At 58.2% G+C, this 16,134-nt stretch overlaps 1 protein-coding gene and 2 long non-coding RNA genes across 3 annotated transcripts in view; 1 reads left to right on the plus strand and 2 right to left on the minus strand.

Annotated features, from left to right (window-relative positions):
* The window catches only part of CDK18 (cyclin dependent kinase 18), a 34,826-nt gene extending 34,712 nt beyond the window's left edge, over positions 1 to 114 (minus strand). Inside the window, exon 1 of the mRNA XM_027659656.1 lies at positions 9 to 114. The gene's annotated coding sequence lies outside the window, so the exon portion shown is untranslated. The remainder of the gene's footprint in view (positions 1 to 8) is intronic.
* Positions 115 to 14,407: 14,293 nt separating this feature from the next.
* Positions 14,408 to 16,134, plus strand: part of LOC113954838 — a 31,320-nt gene continuing 29,593 nt past the window's right edge. Inside the window, exon 1 of the long non-coding RNA XR_003530350.1 lies at positions 14,408 to 14,655. This is a non-coding gene — a long non-coding RNA (uncharacterized LOC113954838). The remainder of the gene's footprint in view (positions 14,656 to 16,134) is intronic.
* Positions 15,728 to 16,134, minus strand: part of LOC113954839 — a 3,361-nt gene continuing 2,954 nt past the window's right edge. The window contains exon 3 of the long non-coding RNA XR_003530351.1: positions 15,728 to 16,009. This is a non-coding gene — a long non-coding RNA (uncharacterized LOC113954839). The remainder of the gene's footprint in view (positions 16,010 to 16,134) is intronic.

Below are 16,134 nucleotides of genomic sequence, written 5' to 3' on the forward strand. Positions count from 1 at the left end.
ACACTCACCGAGCAGGTCGCTCTCCCTCCTGCCGTGTCCCTTCCTCCTTCCTGCCGCCGGCACCGCGGGGCCGGGGCAGAACCGGAGTAGAGCCGGGACAGACCCGGGGTAGAGCCGGGGCAGAGCCGGGGCAGCGCTGCGGGAGCCGCGGGGCCGAGCCGGGAGCGGGGCCGGGCTGGGAAGGAGCCGGGAGCGGTTCGGGAGCGGTGCCGGTGCCAGGGAGGGTCTGGAGCGGCGCTGATGCCGGAGCAGGAGCAGGAGTCGGATCAGAAGCGGTGGCGGAGCAGGAGCGGGGTCGCAGCGGTGCCGGGAGCGGTGCCGGCTCGGACGCGGAGCGGGAGCTGGAGCGGTGCCGGTGCGGGACCCGGCGCGGTGCGGGAGCGCTGCCGGCGCTCGGCTCGGAGCGGCGCTGGCTCCTCCCCGCCGCAGCCCCGGGATAAGGAGCCCGCTCGGCCCCGCTGCCCCGGCAGCGCTGCGGGCACGGACACACGGACGCGCAGACACACGGACACACGCACACACACGCTGATCGCAGCCTCGCAGCCGGGTCAGGGGAGTTCCCTCCCGCGGCTCTTCCCACCCGTCCTTGAGGCTCTTGGCAGATGTGCCTGAGCGGGGGCAGCCCGTGAGAGCCGGACCTGCATCCCTCGGGCGGCCGCGGAGGTTCCAGCCTCTGTGTCACTCTCTCGGTGGGGTTACGTGTTTAGCAGCAGCTTCGCCATCCATTCCAGCTACTTGTTGTCTTATATTTAGTCAAACACTCTCTGTTTGCCAGAAATAGAGCAGCCATGGAAATAAATCAGGCTGACTGGAGGTGCCAACATTGTCTGTCTGAAACTAATTAATTTCTTATATCCTCAGCTATATTAGTCCTCGCCTTCCCTCTACAGACCATCCTGTCTGTCAGCAGAGTTGCTGTAATTAGTGGGTATCCTGCCTGAATCTGGGGGATGTGCAGGAGGTTTAACGTGGTGGGGGAAGGCAGGGGGGTGCCAGCAGGACACCTGGGCAGGGAAGGAACAAAATCCATCTACACCGAGTATGGAAAGTGGGAACACAGAGGACACAGCACAGGAAAGGGGGCACAAGTTCTCTGTGGGGAAATCTTTTTTTGGGGGAGCATGTAGGGTCTTCTCCTTTCCAGACATCTGAGATCCCACAAGACTGTCCAGGAGACACAAATTCAGGCTTTCTGCTGCTGACAGAACTCCTTTTTCCCTTTTCCTTTTGGAACGTGGGAGTCTCGTCGGACTTGCTGCCTCTCCTTTCTTATATTAGAACCATCGAGCTTGCTGGGAGACACTTTGAGGAACAGGGAAGTGGCTCATCACAGATGGTGTGGCAGAAGCGTAAAAAGCTGAGCCCCCCGTGGAGGAAAGGGATGTTTTAGCAGGACCCATTTTGTTTGTTCCCTTTAGCCTGTCCCCAGCCAAGGCATGAGGCCCTCGGTGGTGCCTGTGGGCTGTGTGAGTGGGGTCAAACATTCCCCACCAGCTCTTCAGTCAACCCCCTTGGTGGGCACGTGAGCTGAGCCCTGTCTGAGCTGAACCAGGGGGCTCTGAACTGGAACTGCCCCTCCAGAAGCAGGTGGGGAGTTCACACTTGAGTCACGTTGCCCCAGCTGGGTCGTGGTGACTTTGCAGGAGGGGGTGAGAGCCTGTCCTGGGTGACACGGGGCGAGCAGCTCGTTTCTCACCGTCTGGAGCTGCTCGTTTCTCACCTGCCTCCCGAGGGTTTGCACCCTTTGCTCTGCAGGGCTCGGGGAGGAGCAGCAGAGGGTGAGACCCAGAGCTGTGATGTGCCTCTTGGCTCGTGTGGCCGCCTGGCCTCTCCTAACCCCTGGTCAATGAGTACCTGGTCATGTGGGTGCACAGTCAGCTCCGGGTGAGTTGGCCATCACGCTCCCTTCATGCCACTGGCTGCAGAAATGGGCAGGTTTTCCACAGCACAGTGTCCAGCCAGGCTCTGGGATCTCTCTGACTTCCCAATTCACCCTGTTCATTGTTCTATTTAAAGAGGAGATGTCACCCTGCGGGGGGAGATGTCTTGAACACTTACATGCCGTTCCCAGCACAGCACAGCCCTCGGTGTAACAACTGCTGCCACACCCCCCATGCCACGGCTCTGAGACCACCTGGCACTCTGAGACCACTTTGAAACAGAAGCCAAAGGAGATCCCCAGCAAAAGCCCTGGAAATTAAGGAGAGGAAGGCCCCAAACTGGAGCTGGACATGGAAACCAGCTTGAAGAGAAAGGGCAAGAATGTTACAAGCAATTAGTGGCCAGAGACATGAGCTCAGTGGTTGTGTCACACGAGCTGCTCATTGGTGCATAACATTCCTCCTAAACATAAATTACAATAATCAGCGTGCCAGGGATTGCTGTGAGCCTGACAGGGATGGCTCTGGAGGAGGATGTGGAGAGGGAAAGCACCCAGCTGCTGCAGCCAGCAGGGATTGCTATCCCTGCCTGTTCAAAGACTGGAGGGGAGGGGAGGCATCAGGGTGTGATGGATGTTCCCCAGCATGTGGGACACAAACACAGCACATCTGCCTGGCAGGCTGATGTGGGACTAACGAGGCCCTTTGCTGTTAATGGGGCTGGGGCTGCTCCACTGGTGACAGCACAAAGCAAAGTGTCCCTTATCCGGTGCCCTGTTAAGGGCTGAGGTCGCTGGTGTTGAACTTGGCACTCACCTGAGATGCCTCTGCAATCCCAGCAGTGTGTTTCCAAGGCAGAGCCTTGGGGCATTTTCCAAACATGCCAGTGTAATGGCTGAGCAAAAGGCAGACAGAAGTGCTTGTTTTTTCGTGAGTTTTTCTAAAATTACTTTGGGTTCCGGGGCTGGTTTTTTTCCCTTTCGTGTTGTCACAGTGGAATCATGCAGACTCACAGAGGTCCAGGGGAAATCAGGTGTGAAAAATGGGCTCATTGTAGTTGGGAGACTTTCATAAAGAAATGGGTCTGTGGTCAGGATTGTTTCATAAAGAAATGGGTCTGGCTGGGAAACTGCAAAACTTTCTGTAGGTCCATGGCTGTGACCACCTCAGCTCACGCAGGGGGAGACTTTGCTCAGCACATCCTTCTCCTCCTCTTCCTTCTCCCAGTATATTCCACACTAGGAAGAGTTGTGCAGTTCCTAGTGTGTCCCTTGCCTGGGGCAGCAGGAGGAGTGCTGGGTTTCATCCCACAGCTGTTCTCCCTTCTGAGACAAATTGCATCTTTTGAAGACACGAGGGGCTGCGCTTCCTCCCCGAGGTGTCTGCTGTCACCTCCCTGCAAACAGCACCTCGGCCCAGCTGCCTCGGGCTGCAGAGGGGAGAGGAGGGGGAGGTGAGAAGGAGGCAATGCTGCAGCAGGCAGAGAGGCCTGACACACACCTGGGTGCTCCTGTCTTTGTGGGTGCCACATCCAGGCAGGAACGTGATGCACATAACCCGGGGTGACGGCTCCGGGCTGTTCCTGCCCTCGGCACAATCCCAGGATTTCCTCTGGGTAGAGGTAATCCTGTCTCTGCTGCACACCAGAGCACTCATTCTCTTCTTCTCCCATCCTGCAAAGCCACCCCCAGTCACACAGCAGCCCGAGCTGCTGAGCTGGGCTCCTTCCCCAGGCCAGGGGAATTTGGTACCTGTGTTCCACGGGATGCAGGTGGGAGTGACTGCAGGAGCCACAGGGAACGCTGCAGCATCCTGAGCAGCATTTCAATCACAGCCCCCAGGGGTTTGCTAGGGCTGCTCCTCTCCAGAACCTTCCCTGTCAGCAAACACCACTGCAGGGATGTGGGATGGTGAGGAGTCAGCACAGCCTGGGGGGCACGAGGAGAGCAGCCCCAGCTCCGGTGTCACATCACAGGGGCAAACACGGCTTGAAAGACTCCACTGTGCAGCCCTTGTCCCTGTCCAAACCTGTCCAGGGACAGGGATATGGGGATGCTGCATGGACTGACACAAAGCTGGAGCCCGGGCAGTGCCTGCCTTGTAAAGCTGAGCCTGCCCCAGGCCCGCTCCCCGCGTGGCTCCTGGCCAGACACATTAAATCCTCTGCTTCTCCCTCACATGGTGAGGCCCCGGTGGGGACACTCCATCCAGGGCTGGGAGCTGGCCTTGAGACAGCCCAGGGCAGCCTGGGGAGGGGGGACAGCTGGAGGGCTCCAAACCTGCCTTAGGAGGAGACCAAGGCAGCTCAGCCTGAGCAGAGGTGACAGCAATCTCCAAATGCACAACAGAGCAGCCCATCCCCTGCTACAGCCACACAAAGTGCCCTTTGGTGTGAGAACACCTAATTCTGGGGTGTAGGGACACCTAATTTTTGCTATGAGCTGCTCACTTCCATTTAATCCCTGTGCCCAAAGTGGGGAGCAGCCCCAGCCCCCCCTCCCAGAGCACACACAGAGAGGCAGGAGCTCACCTGCACAGCGTCCAGGCTGGAGGGAAGATGTCAAAACACACTAAGCACTGACACAGCAGGCCCAGTAAGAACCAGTTAAGAAAGATACGACCTCCAAACAGTGCTGTACCCAGCAGGCATCACTGTCTCCCTGGGGAGAGGTGCAGAGCTCCAATCTGCAGCCCAGTGCTCTCACAGAGGAGTCCTGGCAATCCCAGTAAATACACACAGTGTATTAAACCTGACAGCTCCCACTGAAGCCTCGGAGAAATGGCAGCAACGTGAATGTGCTTGACTTCTCCAGGAAGCCCAGGGCAGCTCCGGGGGGGGTTTCACCTGTTTTCCTCCTGCAGCTCCTCCGGCCCCACTCCCTGCCACACCGAGCAGTGTCTGGGCTGCAGAGCCCTCCAGCAGCTCAGGGGCACGTTTTCTCCACTGCTAAACTCACATGGCCAAGCATGTGTGTGCTGCTCCGAGGAGAGCAGCTCCCTGGAGGTCTGCAGGGAATATTTTACAGTCACTGCATCCGGGCAGCAGCAGCAGCTCCCTTCCCCACTGCCCTGACATTCAATAGGCACCGAGTCATGGAAAGAAAATGTGCTCAGTGCCTCCCCTGCCCCGGCCCGTCCTCCCTTGTGCACGGGCAGGCATGTGGAAATCATTGCCCAGCGCTGCAGTTCAGCAACAATCAGAGAGGGCTGGAGTTGAAAGCTGGCTGCTAAGTCGAGGAGAACTGGCAAATGGGCCCCATGCTCCACTGCCCAGCCTGGCACGGCAGGATCTGCTCCTGCCGAGGGCTGGAGGGGCCAAACTCCCCCCCTGGTGTCCCTGGGAGGGTGGGGGGTGCCGCTGTGCCCCTGCCCAGCCTGTGCCCGTGGCTGTGCACGGTGCTCACAGAGGCTGCAGTGCCTGTGGCCCACCCTGCTTTAACAACAAACCCCCCCAGTTATGTCTCTGGTAGGAACCTGCAACTCCACAGGCTCAGGAAATGTAAATCATAAAATCACAGAATGGTTTGGTTTGGAAGGGACCTTAAAAATCATCCAGTGCCACCCTCTGCCACAGGCAGGGACACCTTCCCCTAGCCCAGGTTGCTCCAAACCCCGTCCAACCTGGCCTTGGACACTTCCAGGGATGGGGCAGCCACAGCTTCTCTGGGCAGCCTGTGCCAGGGCCTCCCCACCCTCACAGAGAAGAATTCCATCTTCACAGCCAGTCAAAACCTTCCCTCTTTCTATCTGAAGCCATTCCCCCTTGTCTTGTCACTCCGAAAAAGGGAATATTGTTATTCCCATTTTGCAGGCAGGTGAATTGGGGAGCATGAGACATTGGGACAAGTTCAGATATCCTTGTTAACACATCCCTGTCCCAGAGCCGAGGGAGTTCCACAGGGTCTCCCTGCAAATCTCCATCAACATTCCAAACTGAGCCCAGATGCCTGCAGGCTGCTCTTGTCCCACATGGGAATTGGCTCTCTATGATCCCAAATCACCCCGAAACCAAACCCAGTATGAATCCCTGTGTGAGCTGCCACACTCCATCCTGTGGGACACAAAGTCACCGTCCCCAAGGTGGCCACAGCACAGCTGACCATGGCAACCACGAGGCCAATTGCAGACCCGAGAATCCAGCAGCATCTCCTCCTAATTTTGTCCATGGAGCGTCACCATAACAACAGCTCCACCAATCCATGCCAGAGATTCAGGCCCTTAGCAACCAGGAGCTGCCAAATTGCAAAACAAAGTGAAAAATATGCACAAAGTCTTCCCTCCACGGTCCCACCGGAGAGTGCAGAGCTCCAGCTCTGGTGGGCAAAGCCGGACAGACACCAAAACTTCTCCCACATCCAGGAGCTCTGGAGCCAAGGCATCCTTTGCCCTGCCTGTGGTGTCACTGGAAGGTGAGTTTGGCCTTTGTTTTTGGTGTTCCAGTGTGTTCTCCCCCCTCCCTTGCACAGCAAAGGGAGGGAGGTTCAGTGTGAAGGCGATGCTGGGGCTGTCACCCTGACTGTCACCCAGCCACAGGACCTGCAGGAAGTGCTCTGCCTGAAGGTTTCCAGGTGGGTTTAGCAGCTGTTTCACAGGGGTTAAATCCCCTCAGGTGCCAGCACTGAGTTCAAAGGGAACCCACGCTGTCCCCAAGGAGTTTGCTCTGCCAGAGGACCTTGTCCCCTGTCACCCTGGCGAGGCAAGTGCAGGGAGGAGATAAGTTGTTTTTTTCAGAGAACAATCCATCTCCCTCCCACTGAGTCATGACAAGCTTCCCCTTTGCAGGCAGTTCACGGGGTGAGCTGGAGGCTGAACAGCAGGACGGGGGTGAGTCAGTGCACCCAGGGCTCAAAGCTGCTTCCTCACGGGACCAAGGAGCACCGGGGCTGAAATTCTGGGAGGGGGGACGTGTCTGAGCAAGCCCAGCAGATGCTTCTCCCTGTCAGAGCACACCAGACACACCAGCAAAGTGCCTGGTGCTTTCCTGCTGACGGAAAGTGGGAGTCCCTGCTTGGGCTGGGACCAGAAATACAGAAATACTTGGGGTACAAAACATCCCACGGGGTTTTCCAGCCCAAACCAGTAAGACCCCTGTTAGCAGGATGCAATCCTGTGGCCCAGGCAGTGCAGGAGAATAAGGGCTTCTCTGAGCCCTTGGCCACAGGGATACATGGATGGATGGATGGATGGATGGGTGGGACAGGAGGAGCCACGGCAGCAGGCTGGCAATATTCGGCAAGAACAGCTTGGGTGGCACCAGAAAGGGACTCCCTCACTGCTGGCTCTGGCAGCCTCAGGATGGTGAGCCAGGATTTGCTGCTTGCCTCGCAGTCTGTTTGCTATTTTCAGCCCAAATGAGGAATCCAGCCCAGCTCTGGCTTCCCAAAACATTGATTCAGGCATAAACTTCAGAGGGCATTAGAGGGATGATAAATGTGAGAGCGTTTCCAAAAAAGAGAGCCAAGAACGGGCTCGAACTGCAGTGCTGCACACGTGCACGGTGGGGCACGGAGAAAAGCACCCCTGGGAGGGCAGGAATGCCAGGGATGTGCCCAAGAAAGATCCTTGGCTTAGCTGGGAGCGGAGTGGGTGCAGTCCCACCTTCACACATATGCCGGTGCTTGTGCCAGCCGAGCTCGTGTTGTCTGGGAGCCTCTCCAGCCCACACGAGTCTGTCAAGGCTGCTGGAGCTGATGTTCACCCCACACTGCCTCCTCTCCAGTCTGACATCCCCCACCCCTGCTGTTATAATTAGGGAATTGGAGCAGATGGCAGCAGAGTTAGCTGGAAAGAGGAAAATCTCATCCACAGCTGCCGCTCGCTGCGTGCGAGTCCTTCCCTCCGAGGCAGGTCGGGCTGACAGCTCTGTGATCAGAGGGGAAGCTGCTGGGGCTGGGTGCTGCAACAACATCCCCAAAAGGCTCTCAGCTGGGGGCTGTGGGCTGGGGGAGGGCGCCAGGAACACCGTGGGCACGGGGAGTGAAGCACAGCGTGGCCAGAGACCAGGCACTGGTGGCACCGCAGGGACCACGGGCTGGGCTCCCTCCTCCCCGCTGCCCCCGAGGGGCTGTGTGAGCTCCTGGAGGTCTGTGCACCTCGGTGTCAGCTCCTGTTTCCATCCCAGCAGGCTTTAGGGAAACCTGCACTGGAATAAACCACTGCTCTAGTTTCCTCCCTGCCCAGCAAACGCTCCCAACAACTGCTCTGTGCCGCTTCTCCCCGGGCACAAACAGAACTGGTGCAGGCAGGGCACACAAGGACCTTGCCCCCTCCTTCCCCTGCCAGCAAACACCCGTGTGTCAGCAGCAAAGGGCAGAGAGAAATTCCTGGAGGTAAGACCTGGCAAAGCCTCTCAGGACTGGCTGCATCCCAGGGAAAACCCTTGGCGTCCCAGGGATAGCACAGGTCCTGCTCTGGGCGTTGCAGGGGAGGGGAGATGGGCTATCAGGGTGCCCAGGATGTGTTTTGTCTGGTGCTGAGGCATCTGCCCAGAAGGAAACCACCAGAGCCCAGTGGAGGCAGCTCCCTGCAAGGCAGGGACTGGGGAGAATCTCCAGCACAAGCCTCTTCCTTGCTGAATTCACCTGTATTAATGTTCATTAGTGCTGTGATTCCCCAGGCCATAAATGCTTTAATGGCACATCGAGTCCCTCCTGCTCGAAACTGCAGCCCTGCTGTCCCAAGAGTCTGACCCTCTCTTCCCTACCAGGCTGTAGAGAAACTTCCCTACTGCCTTCTTCTGGCTGGAAGAGGCTCAGGATTCCTTCTGAGAGACACTGAGTGCTCAGTGGGAGCTCCACAGCTCTCAGCCTCATCCTGCCCTTGGCTGGTCCAGTTTTATGAGGGCTGAGCCCCCACACAGTGAAATCCCTGGGAGCCAGGGGCTGCTCTGCTCAGCATCCCATCCACAGCATCACAGGAGGGCTCCAGGGCTGCTGATGTCACCAAAGGGCTGTTGGTGCTCTGCTTAAAACCAGAGGGAAATGCTGCCTTTGCAGGAATTTCTAGCCCCGGGGTACAAAGCAGGAGGCTGTTCCATCCCCATGCACCAAACAACTCGATCAGAAGCTTTTCCAAATCTCAGAAAAACAGCTCTGGAGGCTCATCCAGTCGTGGTGCCCCACACAGTCCCGGTGCTCTGCCCCAGAGCGGGGTGCCCTGGCACTGGAGGCTGCAGCAGGTCCGGGCAGAGATCACCCTTCCCCAGGCTCCAGCAGCATCCAAGGGGCCTCAGAGCAGGACTTCAAAGGGCTCCACGTGTCCTGTGCCAGATGGAGCGGGCTGGAAGTGGCTGGAAGTGGTGGATGGGGTGGTACATGTGCGACCCCACGAGGGCACAGAGCCAGAGCAGCCCCGGGGACGATTCCGAGATCAGAGCAACCCCAGTGCTGAGCTGTGCCCTCCCCTCCCCTGTGCCTTGGAGACACCCAGCACTGCCCCACCATCTGCCAGCACTGGCATTCCTGCAGCCCAGCCACTGATGCCACTATTTTTGACTTAGTAAGGCAGTTCCAGGAAAAAAAAACCAACCATAAATTGAAATACAGGTTTAAGGCAGGACTGTTCTGGATAAATCTGCTCTCTTGCTGTCTCACAGATTTAATCAATTAGCACCACAGAAGAGGTCTGCATTTGCAGATGCTGGGGCTGATTCTCCTTGTGCTCATGCTGCTTCCAGTCAGGAATCAAGTCAATAGAACTACTGAGAGCAAGAGAAAAATACCAGTTGTGTTACCCAGCACACAGCCTTCACTTGCTGGGTTTAGAGCTCCTCAGAAGCCCCTGGGGTATAACCAACTTATTTATAGCTGTTTACTTACTAAACACACACAAGGGAAGGCCAAATGTCAAGGCATTGCTGCAAACTGAGCTGGGCCCTGCACATTTAGTCTGTCACACACGAGGATGCTGGACCTGCTCAGGAGCTGGAGCAGAGCCAGCCAAGGAATGTGGGTCCTGCCTGGAAGCTGGTGCTGCTTGTAACCCCCCACCCCAAACATCTGGAAACCCATCACCTCCTGACTGGGGGGTCACCTGTCCCAGGAGTGCAGTCCCCATCTGTCTGCCTGTACAGATGATCTGCTCCTTGGGCTTTAATATTTTTAGCCCTTTCACACCAGCAGCTAACAAGGAAATGTCCAGCCCAGGTGTCACACACAGAGAAGAGGTGATGGGGCTCATCCAAGAGTGGTGAAAATGTGTTCCCAGAGCACTGCCTGGGACTCCTCCACAATGGAGGCGAATCCTGGTGTCGCTGCTGCCAAGTCCTTTATCCTCTCCTTATGAAATATTCCAGGGAAATGTGTGTTTCCAGCACAGGCACTGAGGTTTTGCAGGAGGGCAGAGCACCCTCCCCATTCCTGGTGGCCGTAAGGAATGATTTTCCAGGGGCTCTGTCCCCATCCTGCTTTGTGCCAGACTCTGCTGGGAAAGCCCCAGTTGGCATCTCCCACGGGGTGAAACACCTTCCAGGCTGGCTGGAGCCTGGATCCAGCAGTGTGCCAGTGCTCCCTGCCCAGCGGGGCAGGGTGGAGCAGGGTGAGCTCCCCAGGATGGAGCAGGCACAGCTGATCAGCCCTGACTCAGCACTGCCCCGAGCGTGAGGAACGAGGGCTGACCCTGTGCCAAGGGGCAAACCCTGCTCCCGGCTGTCACCTGGCACTGCCCAGCCCACAGGAAGCACAGGTGTTCCCAGGCAGGCACAGACAGGTCCTGCCAGGCTCACAGACCGGGGCTGTGGTTGGTCTGGCTGGCTGTGAGCAGCAGGACAGGCACCTGGATATCTGGGTTGGGTCGCCTGGGAAAGAGGCTGCATGTAATCCAGGTGTCCAGGAGTTCTGTTTAGAGGAGGGAAAAGAGGAGCCCAGTCATTTGGAGCCGTGCCAGAGGAGGGTCAGGTTGGATCTCAGGACAAGGTTCTTCCCCCAGAGGGTGGTTGGGCACTGCCCAGGCTCCCCAGGGCAGTGGGCACAGCACCAAGGCTGCCAGAGCTCCAGGAGGGTTTGGACAACGCTCTCAGGGACAGGGTGGGATTTTGGGGTGTCAAGGAGTTGGACTCGATGATCCTTGTGGGCCCTTTCCAACGCAGGATATTCCATGGTTTTATGATCTCTCCGGGATGTTTGGGCACATCATCTGGGGTCCAGAAATGATACAAGTGACTCCAGGCAACCTCTCTGCATGGAGCAGGCTGGGGGGGCCCAGAGCATGGCCCCGTGCAGGCTGTGCTCCTGCATTCCTGCTCTGGGGAGCAGGATACAAGGCTTTTTTCCCTGAGTAGTGGGCAGTCAGCATCATGGATAATTGCAGGAGCCTTTTCCTGGAGAAGGGGCTTTTCCCCTTGTGCCCCGTGTCCCTCTTTGATCCCTTCCCGGCTCTTTTCTCCAGCCCTCAGCTCCTTGGCTGTCCTGTCCCCCTACTCCAAGCACAAGGCAGGCTGTCCCCGGGTTCCGAGGCGATCGCGGCAGTTTTTGGAAAATGCTTCCACCTCGTGGTCCTCTGGAGAAACGACTGCCTGGGAAACGCCGGGCTGCTCCCGGGAAACCCGGAGAGACGCAGAACCCGGGCCATGCTGCCCTCTCTGCTCGCTCCGGCGACTGGGGCATCCCTCTGCTCAGCCCTGGCACTGCCCGGGTGCTGCTGCACATCCCGGGGGATAAGCACGGGCTGTCCCCGGGGCTGAGGAGGAGTTAAAGCACCCCATGGTCTGTTCAAACCCAGTCCTCCCAGCGCTCCCAGCCCGCCTGTGCTCACACCAGTGCCTGCAGAGCTCAGCCCCGGGGGCCAGAGCTGCCGAACCAGTTCTGCCGGGGGACAGCACCGCCACTCCTGGGTCCCCTCCAAAGGCTGCCTGTGCAGGCAGGTGGGGTGGGGAAGGAGTGGAACAGCCTCGAGTGCACGGTGGGAAGCACCAGGCACCTTGTCACTTCACCAGGCAGCCTTCCCTGGCTGGGAAATGCTGCAGGGAGGGGGATCACAGCCCTGGGGGGGTCCCTGTCCTGCTTCTGCCACCAGCACAGTCTGAAACGCTGGGAAAGGCACTTCTGCTGCACTCTGGGAGATCCCTGATCTCCAATACTCCATTAAAAAACCATCAGCTTTCGCACAGATCTCCTGCTAGGACAGAGAGGTTTTCATAGAATCACAGAATCCTCAAATAGTTTGGGTTGGAAGAGACCTTGGAGACCACCCAGTGCCACCCCCTGTCATGGTTCCACTGTCCCAGGTTGCTCCAACATGGCCTTGGACACTTCCAGGGATGGGGCAGCCACAGCTTCTCTGGGCAACCTGTGCCAGGGCCTCCCCACCCTCCCAAGGAAGAATTCCTTCCCAATATCTCACCTAAACCTCCCTTCCTTCAGCTTAAAGCCATTAAAGCTGTTCTGGCTGGGTTTTGTGCAGGATCAGGATGAAACACCCGCAGTTTTCTCCCAGGCCACAACTGTTACACTTCACATTAAACGTTTTTAAGACAAATGATCCCTCTCTTGCAATTCTCAGGCGACGTCTCGTTTCTCCACAAACAGCCTCCTGCCCCTGCTGGCAGGTGGATTTTGGAGAAACCACTTAAAAACCTGGCAGAGCTTTCTTTCCCCACATGCTGCTACAGGAACCAGGTGGGCCTTTGTGAGAGCACTGGGATTTAGGGCAGCTGAAACATCCCCAAGGACGGATTAACTGTCCCTCCTTCCTGCCCTCCGTGGAGCTCAGCAAGTGCTATAGAAATCCAGCTCAGAATGTGTATTTTAGAGGATGTAACCCCTCTTTTCCAAACAGTTTTCAGCCTCAACATTAACTGCGGCCGAGCTCTCCTGCAGCTTGCAAGGAAGGGATGTTCTGCTCACCTCTGCCTGTCCAGCAGCAAACACAGCCTGACCACATCCCTGATCCCGTGAACATCACATTTCCCCCACACACACACACTCCAGCCTTGCAGGAACTCACCACCCTGCTCATCCAAGTGCTGGGGTGACCTCCCCCTCGGCAGCAACACCAGAAATTCCCATTTGTCAGCAGTTCTCTGTGTTCCTGGGGCTTTGCCAGGTCACCAAGGTGTTTAACTCCAGGCAGCAGTCCCCCAGGTCCAGAGGTGCTGCCGAAATCTTCATCCTGTGCATCAAACAAATGGCAAAGTCCTCAGTTACCACACAGAGAATGGGATGCTCCTGCAGCCTCGGGGTCTAATGAGGAATAAAACACATAGAAGGAGTTCTCTGCCATCCTAAGGATCCCCTCTGCCCAAACAGAGGTGAATGGGTGTTTGCTGAGCTTAGTTTTGTAACAGTGGTGGTGTAAAGTGATGATGTTTTTGGAAGTTTTTGCTTTTATTAAAAACCAAAGTCCACGAAGATGGCAAATCCATTTTCCACGTGCAAAACACACCGGGATTGTTCCCTCTAATGCCAGGGAGAGGAGCAGAGTGCCATGGCAGTGCTGCAGTGGGGTGGCAGAGCAGGATCAGAGGTGGGAAGTGCCCTCACACCCTCACTGAGGCGGCAGCTGCTTCCCCACAACCAGGAAAGGGGCTCCCCATCCCTGATCCTGTGGAGACTCTGCACAGAAGTGACGTCCCTGCTGTCACAGCCAACACCACACACGGCAGAAACCTTTCAGAAGACACAACCAGGCTGCTCGTGTCCCATTTGTGCTCACACAATCCCTGACCCAGCCTCAGCTTGAACAGTCTGCGGAGTGAAAGCCGTTCCCGGGAGGAATCGGGAATTAATGCAGCCGAGTGAGCAAACCTGCAAAGCACAATACGTGTGCCTGGAAATGGTGGTACCCAAGAGACACGGCGTGGCTCCTTGTAATCACACGGGGCTGGACGCATTTCTCGTGTTATAAAGGACCTCAAATTTTGCAGGAAAAGTGGTTTTGGTTGCAGGGGGAGCTTTCCCAGCGGGACTTGAGCGAAACTCGGCGGCTCCTCTGGTGTTTGCAGAGAGCCTGGGAGAGCAGCCCTGCACAAACGCTGGATTCTCCCGCTGCCACCGCTTTAGACGTTCAGCTTTCACCCGGCAAGATCGATCCCGCACGGGGCCGACAGGTAACAGGTAGGCAGGGTTTGAAGAAGGCTTACAGCCGGCTTCCTTTTCCTGGGAACAAACACCACGCGGGGAGAGGCATCTTTAAAGGCGGGCAGGACACGGCCCCTGCTCTCCTGGCCGGGGCTCAAGCGAAGATCGCTCCCCGTTAATGAGAAGGAAGTCGGGAGCGGCGGGATCGGGAAGCGCTTTGTTCAGCCCATACGGCCAGTTGGCACGTCGGGACCTACCGGGGGTTAATCAGAAGGCGGTGAGAAACCTGCCAGTCGCCATACGAGCCGCCGTCCCGAGGAAATTAAAAAATCAGGCACCATATGCCGCGCGGCCCCGGGGAGGGAGCGGAGCGTCGGGAGCGGCGTCCGCATCTGCCCGGGGCGGGTGCGCTCCGGGCCGGGAGGGAGGGAGGGAGGGAGGGAGGGGGGTCCGGCACCTCCTGCCCCCGCCCTCCCGGGCAAGGACAGCGCCGGGGAAATGAGGGGAGCCGAGGGGAAGGATGACACATGTTCAGCCCGGCCCAGTGGCAGAGCAGCCGGCGAGGCAGAGCCAATGGCTGCTTTTCATGCTCAGTGAGTCCGTCCACCTCCACCCCCCCCCCTCCCCGAGTCCTTAAGTTGCAGCTTTTAACTACCTCGGTGTTCAAAGCAAATATGATGCTCAGCGTGAACAGAAGGAAGAGCCTGCTGACAGGTAGACAGCATGGACACTGATCCCGGCAGGGCCGGCTGCTGAGAGAGGTACGTGCTTTCCAAGGCAGGGATCCGAAAGCAATCACATTTGGGATGCAAACTCGGAGCAGACTTTAATTTTCCAGCAGGGGGAATATGGAAATCTGGCTCGCTCGAAATGATTCATCCCCCCCCCCCCCCCCCCCCCCCCCCCCCCCCCCCCCCCCCCCCCCCCGCCCCCCCCCCCCCCCCTGCGTCCTCTCCCCATCCCTCCCAGCACAAACGCTTCGCCGCAGCCTCTCCATCCCGGTGCCTCCGCCTTGGGGGTCCTGGTGCTCCCCGCTAAAACCGGGAGAGGAGGTTTAAGCGGGACCTGGGGACAGGGTGGTCCCCGCGGGGTAGGTGGGCTCGGGAGCCGGGGCACGGGCAGGTTGGCTCATGCCAGAGGCTGTGCGGGGATCCCGGCTGGCAAGAACCATCCCTGGGGAGCCGGCACTGCCCCGCTCAGCTCGCAGGAGGCAGCCGGGGGCTCCCCCGAACCGCCGCTTTTCCCTGACAAGTGTCAGGCGCCCGGCGCTCCCAGCGGAGGGAGGGGAGGGCAGGGGGGAGCGGTGGAGCAGGGCCGTGGCAGAGTTAAGCTCCCCCCTCCGAGGGCTTTGTGCTCAAAGGCGACCCTGACCCAGCCCTGTGTTAATCTCACCCATGTCCCCTGCCCTGAACTGGTCTGGGGAGAGGGGAGGGGGAGGCCTGGCCCAAGGATGTCTCTTCCAGGCACTGTTGCTGGTTGTGTGAGCCCTGGTTGTGTTTGCTGGTTCAGGGGAGACCCTCTCCTTTGGCTGGAGTGTGTCCGACCTCTGCGTGGCTGTTGCAGACAGAGGGTCCCCCCCAAACGTCTGGGTGGCACCTCTGGGGAGGCAGAGGGAGGTGGGGGTGACACTGGTGTGACAAAGCCTGGTGGCAGAGGAAAGTGGCTTCTCTCGCGTTGCCGTGTGGGAGGTGTCGGGACTTGCTGCTCCCGGGATTTCTGTGCGATTCCTTCTCACGTTTATAAACACAGAGCTGTCTTCTCAGGCACATCCAGGAGAATTAAAAAGGGGGGAGTTGTGGGGATCCTCCAGCCAGGGCTAGCAGGATCTCCCTGCCTCCTGGGTAGCTTGGAAGAACTTTGATGGGCTTGAGAAGAAGAGGGGAGCCGTGGTGTGCATCCCCTGAGCTCGGCTTTGCTCTGCCCCATCCCGGGGATGGACACAGGGCAGGGTCCTGAGCCAGGGCTGCTCTCAGCGTCCCCGTTTCCCATTTCCACCCTCCCTGCTGTCGGAGGTGATTCTCGCGTCTGTGCCGGTATAAACGCTGCCGAACAAATCCTTCCTGGCGGTGATGCCATCAGGTGGCGCTTGGGAATAGGCAGCGTCGCTGTGGGAGTCTGGAGAGGGAACACTTGTTGCTGTGAGCTGCACATTGACAGGGCACGGGGAGATGGGGCACCCAGAGCCCCTGGGAGCTGCACATGGCACCGGGAACAGGGAGATGGGACACCCAGAGCCCCTG

Source organism: Corapipo altera, unplaced genomic scaffold (genome assembly GCF_003945725.1).
Source record: "Corapipo altera isolate COAL_440 unplaced genomic scaffold, ASM394572v1 77b, whole genome shotgun sequence".
NCBI lineage: Eukaryota > Metazoa > Chordata > Aves > Passeriformes > Pipridae > Corapipo > Corapipo altera.